General features: G+C 33.2%; 1 long non-coding RNA gene across 2 annotated transcripts; it reads left to right on the top strand.

Moving 5' to 3' along the window:
- The first annotated feature begins 317 nt into the window (after window positions 1–317).
- LOC128245702 (uncharacterized) lies at window positions 318–3,690 on the top strand. Of its 2 annotated transcripts, none has more exons than XR_008263222.1 (3): window positions 318–402; window positions 1,979–2,106; window positions 3,190–3,690. It is a non-coding gene; the product is annotated as an uncharacterized LOC128245702 (long non-coding RNA). The 2 variants fall into 2 exon arrangements; XR_008263223.1 differs by lacking the exon at window positions 318–402 and adding an exon at window positions 537–608.
- The last annotated feature ends 1,908 nt before the right edge of the window (window positions 3,691–5,598 follow it).

Here is a 5,598-nt window from a genome sequence, read left to right as displayed (position 1 = left end):
TCGAAACAATCTGTTCTATCATAACATCTTTTCAAAACGCACGTTAAAATGTCGTTATTCTTTGTTCGTTGATATCAGTCACAAAACACGATTGTTCCGCCTTTTGCTGTATTTTCAGTGAATCACCGAGTGGGCTTATTTTTCACTTCATTGTGTAAGATACAGAAAATACAAAAACTGTACCATATTCAAGGAAGCAAATTTGAGTTTGATTATGCAAAGCGTAAAGCAATAGCTTCCATCAGTAAAAGGAATACAAAACTTAAGAGAATCACCTAAACTGTGATAAGGCAAGCATAAGAATTAATCAAGCATAATGCCTGTACAAATTGTGGACTTTATTATACCAGGATGGGTGGCAGTTGGTGGGGGTGTATGTTCATTCTATTTAAGGGTGTTATGGTAATTATCTTTTTAATATAATATGACATGAACATCTACTAAATAGAGATTGAGTACTAACTAGACATTAAGTATAAGGGTTTGTTCAAGAAGATCTTTATTTTTTAACTGAAATTACACTACAGAAATTATCACCAACATCTTAGCAGCAAAAGGAACATACACTTTTAACTTATATGGATATAGTGGTGCTGAATGGGACGACTGTAAGTTGAAGTGTATTTCTTATGTTGTCCATTCTTAAAACTGCGTCAGTAGCTTGCTTTCTCTGTTCATCTTGGTTCTGAAAGCAATATATATATTATGTGCACTGTATAATTCTTTACTACAGATTTGTAATACACAAAAAAAGTTAAAATTGCTATTTAAAACTGAAAGTATCTTTTTGTGTCAATTACGGGCCAAATTAAACCTTTTTTCTTAAGCTTCATATTGTAAAAATATGAACTTTTGGCATTAGGAATAGAGAAAATAATGGCTAATAACAGCTGAAAAAAGCCCTGATGAGTAACAAACAATACATGTTCATATACACCTACAAATAAATTATATCAAATATAAAATGGTTAAACATAGTTCTGTTTACTTAAGTAGCATGCCCTGCCTCATTGACTTCTTTTTGATCAAACCCCTACATTTGTGTGAGACACCAGAATTACAAAAAGCGACAATTTTAGTCATGGAAGCTTTAAAAACATCATACCTGGTGAATAAAACTAACATGAACACTACAAATCACGAAATTACATAAGGGCGTATAATAAAATTTACATAAAAAGTTATTTGAAGCTTGGATCTGATGTTTACCTGGTCTATTATCATAAATATAAGGGGTCACTTCGAGACAAGCAGTCCCCATAATAAAAATAAATGGGTTACACAAATCTATAGACAGAATACCTATCTGCAGCACCAATTCTTACACAGTTTGTTTATGAACAGGTTACTTATGGGGACTGCTGCCCAGTTGAACTGGAATCTACTCGAAATCCATTCAAAATAACACTCAAAAGTTCAATATTCCAAAAGGCTTAAAGGGCTTCTATTAATTTTGCAATCATTTTGACAGACAAATTTGGTGTATCCACACAAATGCGCGTTACAGGAACTTGGATAACATTTGGACATTCAACTGTTCAATGATTCATTAGTTTGCCTGTAGTCACCAAAACAAAGCAAAATCGTCAAGACTATGCAGCAGGTTGTATGGACTACGTTAGGTATAACCCACGAGCTGTACACAAGAAAGTAAGATTCAAAGGATTAGTATCAATCTTGATTTAGTTTTGTGTGCGCCGATGTTGCATGAATGAAGTTGTCAACAAGCCTTGTTATTCTATGGCATGACAATGTCGCTGACATGTACCACTCAGTTCACTGACAAGCCGGGTCATGTTGAAAAGAAATGATAAGGGCGGTATAACGGGAAACCGTTCAATTAAATGAAAAAGTGATTTACTGATTTTGTCCCGTCGATGCCATTGTCTATCTCAGATTGTTATACGACCTCTTATTGGGCATCACAATTATTAATATAATGTAAAATAGCTCGACTACCGTAAATTGGTCGTTTAAGGTGATTCAACATGGCGGCGACCATGCAAAAAAGTTTATTGGAGGCTCTGGATGCGATTCGAACACATGAAATTGAGACGACAACTCGTTTGGTGTCATGGTCTTCGCTTAAAGGATTTGGAAATCTTGGTAATGATTTTAATATTGCTCTAACTTCGAGTTTATAAACGAGAGTCAACAAAGGAGAAACACATTTTTGGTGTCTATCTTGAAAATAAATTATGAAAATTTCGTAGTTGAAGCATAAAATAGTGGTCTTATTTGTCATATTATCTATCATGATCAACGCTTTATAGATTTGTTCCTCTTGTCTATCGTAAAATATTATTCTTGAAATGTTGAACTTTAGCTGTTTATCCAGATTATTTCTTATTATCTATCGTAAAATATGTTGGGTTTTATGATAGACAATAAGAATTATTTATATTTTTCTTATTTGTCCTATAATTAAATGAAAACACAAGTAGTAAGTTTCTTACAGTCCATCATGTTTTTGCTTTACTGTAATTATGTATAAAAAATTCGTATTGTCTATCATAAATATATTTATTAAAATGTATGATAGACAGTAAGAAATATATTTCATGATAGATAATAATGAAAATACTATCAGATAGACAGTAAGAAAAAATTTCATGATAGACAATAAGAACTATTTTGAATTAAATATATGTATTAAAATTTATGATAGAGAGAAAAATATTTCATGACAGACAATAATAAAAACAATTCATGATAGACAATTTATAAGATATATTAAAAAAATTCTTATTGTCTATCATAAAATATGATAATATTTATGATACTAAGACAGTTAGAAAATATTTCATGATAGGCAATAATAAAAACAATTCTTGATAGACAGTACGAAATATTTTTCATGATAGACAATAAGAAATATATTTCTTGATAGACAATAAGAATATTTTTTCTTATGTTTCATTAACATAAAGAAATATTGTCTATCATAAAACATGGTTTTCTTAATTGTCTTTCCTAAACGTATATATTTTATATATTTTCTAATATAAAATGAATCTTTCATACTGGGATTAATCTTATCAATAAAAAAATAGAAATGAACATTACTGTTCATTTAACTTTAACCATTGTTTATCTGCCATCACATGGTTTCAAGATAAGTTTAATGAATTTTATTATAATAATAAGTTAATAAGTGATACTTGTTATGAAAGTTTATCTTAAAAGCAGGGGAGAGTTCAGGATTAGACGTGAGAGAGGGCATACCTAAGGGGCGTACTCCGCTCCCCAAGAGAGGGCATACCTAAGGGGCGTACTCCGCTCCCCAAGAGAGGACATACCAAAGGTGCGTACCCCTCCCCCAAAGGGTCCGCTAGACGTAAGCAATTTGTGAAGAAATCAGAAAGACATACAAGTGAACATAACACATCGGTGGCCTTCAAGTAGTGGTGATATTGACTTCATGGCACATATTCAAGGATAGCGTTCTGCTACAAGACTGGAGAAAATAATTATTTCTTAGTTTTATGGCATGTATGCTTTTCTTGTTTTCAACAAATATCACACGGATGATGGATACATTTTCACCAGTATTGGAAATTGTTGGAAGACGAGGAAACTGTTGTTTATTTACGGATGAAGAAACATCAAGAGGACATAATTAAAGGAAGTTGCGCTGTTTGAATTTGTTGTTTTCATGAGTTCATGTCGCCTGCACATGATGGCATTTGAAAGGTGTAGTTTATTAGTTACCACTCCTTTGAGATAGAATGCAAACTTTGACGACTTTAGTGATGGGGCATGTGCCGGGTGTGCCATCCCCCCTCCCACGGACCCGTTTGTGTTAACTGTTGGTCATTGCAATTGCTCATTGATCTGTGATAGACTGCAGACTGTGAGCAAAAATTATTGATTGGCAATTGAAGCCAATTCTATTTCTTTCTCACTTACACTTGTTTGATCAATGTACTTTTCTTTAAATTATCAAAGAACATATTTGATGCAAAAATTAAAATATATCAATTGATTTTGTTAATATTTACCTTCAAATGTCTATAAAAGAAATGGTATATGATAGGGTTATTTTTGTATGACATACATAAATATCAATTAAAATATTTCTTTGATAGACACTAACAACTTCGTAAAGGTACATATTATTGAGATGCGGACAACAGTTTGATAATCGTGATACTTTTAAGCCTAAAATCTGTTTGCTCAATAGCCTATTCGTCAAGCTAAATAATTTAATAATCTGTGATAGACAACAGTTTCAACGTATTTATAAACGTTGCATTAAAATAATTCATGACAGACTCCTTAAAAAGTATGGAATATACTATAATATAGTAATATTGCCATTCCTTTTATAACATAAAAGTAAAAAAAAATATCACGACAAAGATGAACGACATTAATAATTCTTATGGCCTCAAGCAGGTCCGATCATAATTAAGGATAGACAACTGGGTCGACCATTTTGTCCGAATTTGCCGCCTGTTTTTCTATTTTATTTAACCCAACGAAAAATAACCTAGAGCACCGTTAACACAAAAACGTCTAATATGCGTTTATAAGCGGTACCCCAAAACCCTCCGGCGGGGTTACCGTTCTTAACAGTTTACCCAATTTTTGCAAAATAAGCTCATTTTTATAAAGAGGCTGCAAGCCCTTTGGTTGTATCTCTGGTTAATTGAGTCCTTATATCGCTCATGGAGTATGTATCAGACGCGCAACGTGCTAAACTCTTTAAACCATGAAAAATGGAAAAATATGCACAAATATTAAAATTTATAACTATAAGCACGATAAGGATCCAATGACAAATTAACCTGGAATTAGGGCATCGGGAAAGCTGAGACGAAATCTTTGTAAAATTGGTTCCTTAGAGTTAGCTGGAAATCTCAACAATTGTGGGAGCGGGTGTCGAAAAGAACAGTTGTAATTTTCGACCACTCGGAAGCTTTGTGCCTCTGCTGCTCTGCCTTGGTCACGTTTCATGTAAGATTGCTTTCCAAGATTCAATGCAATAAAGCTCAAGATAATATATGTCTTATAAAGCTCTGGACAATATAATTTGTCTACGAGTATTTCTCTAATAAATTACTTGACCATTATGATTGCACTTCGTCATTTTTTGGCATTTTTCCGAGTTTTGTGATATCCGGTAAAGGCAAATTTGTTTTCAATGGCCCGCCATTTTGTTTTATTATTCTTATTTTCACCTTTGATAGTGGCTTGGACTTTCGCTATTTGTTTAAAATCCTCAGTAAGAAGTACTGTTGTCAGTTAAATCCGATTTAAGGCCGATTGTTACAAGCCTGTCAATATAAATCCACAGAATGGTTAAACAAAGCCTGAAGATAATGTCTCCGGCCTAATTCGCACCAAAATCTGTCCATAGTTGAAGCGACCCTCATGTCACTGCTGTTGTGACTCGGTTACGTGATAATAGGCACGAAACATTAATAAGATCCTTTCCAGAATCTATAATTTTTGATTGGGAGGGGAATTGAGGTGCAATTAGTTTAAAGTCCACTCGTTATGCTGAATATTCAGGTTGGACAGATGAAGAATGTTTGTGTGCTCTCTGTCGGTGCCTTTCAGGCAAAGCAGCTGATTATCAAGTTTTGAAAACCA

The sequence above is a fragment of the Mya arenaria genome, chromosome 9 (genome assembly GCF_026914265.1).
Source record: "Mya arenaria isolate MELC-2E11 chromosome 9, ASM2691426v1".
In the NCBI taxonomy this organism is placed as follows: domain Eukaryota; kingdom Metazoa; phylum Mollusca; class Bivalvia; order Myida; family Myidae; genus Mya; species Mya arenaria.
This window is presented reverse-complemented; position numbering and strand designations above follow the sequence as displayed.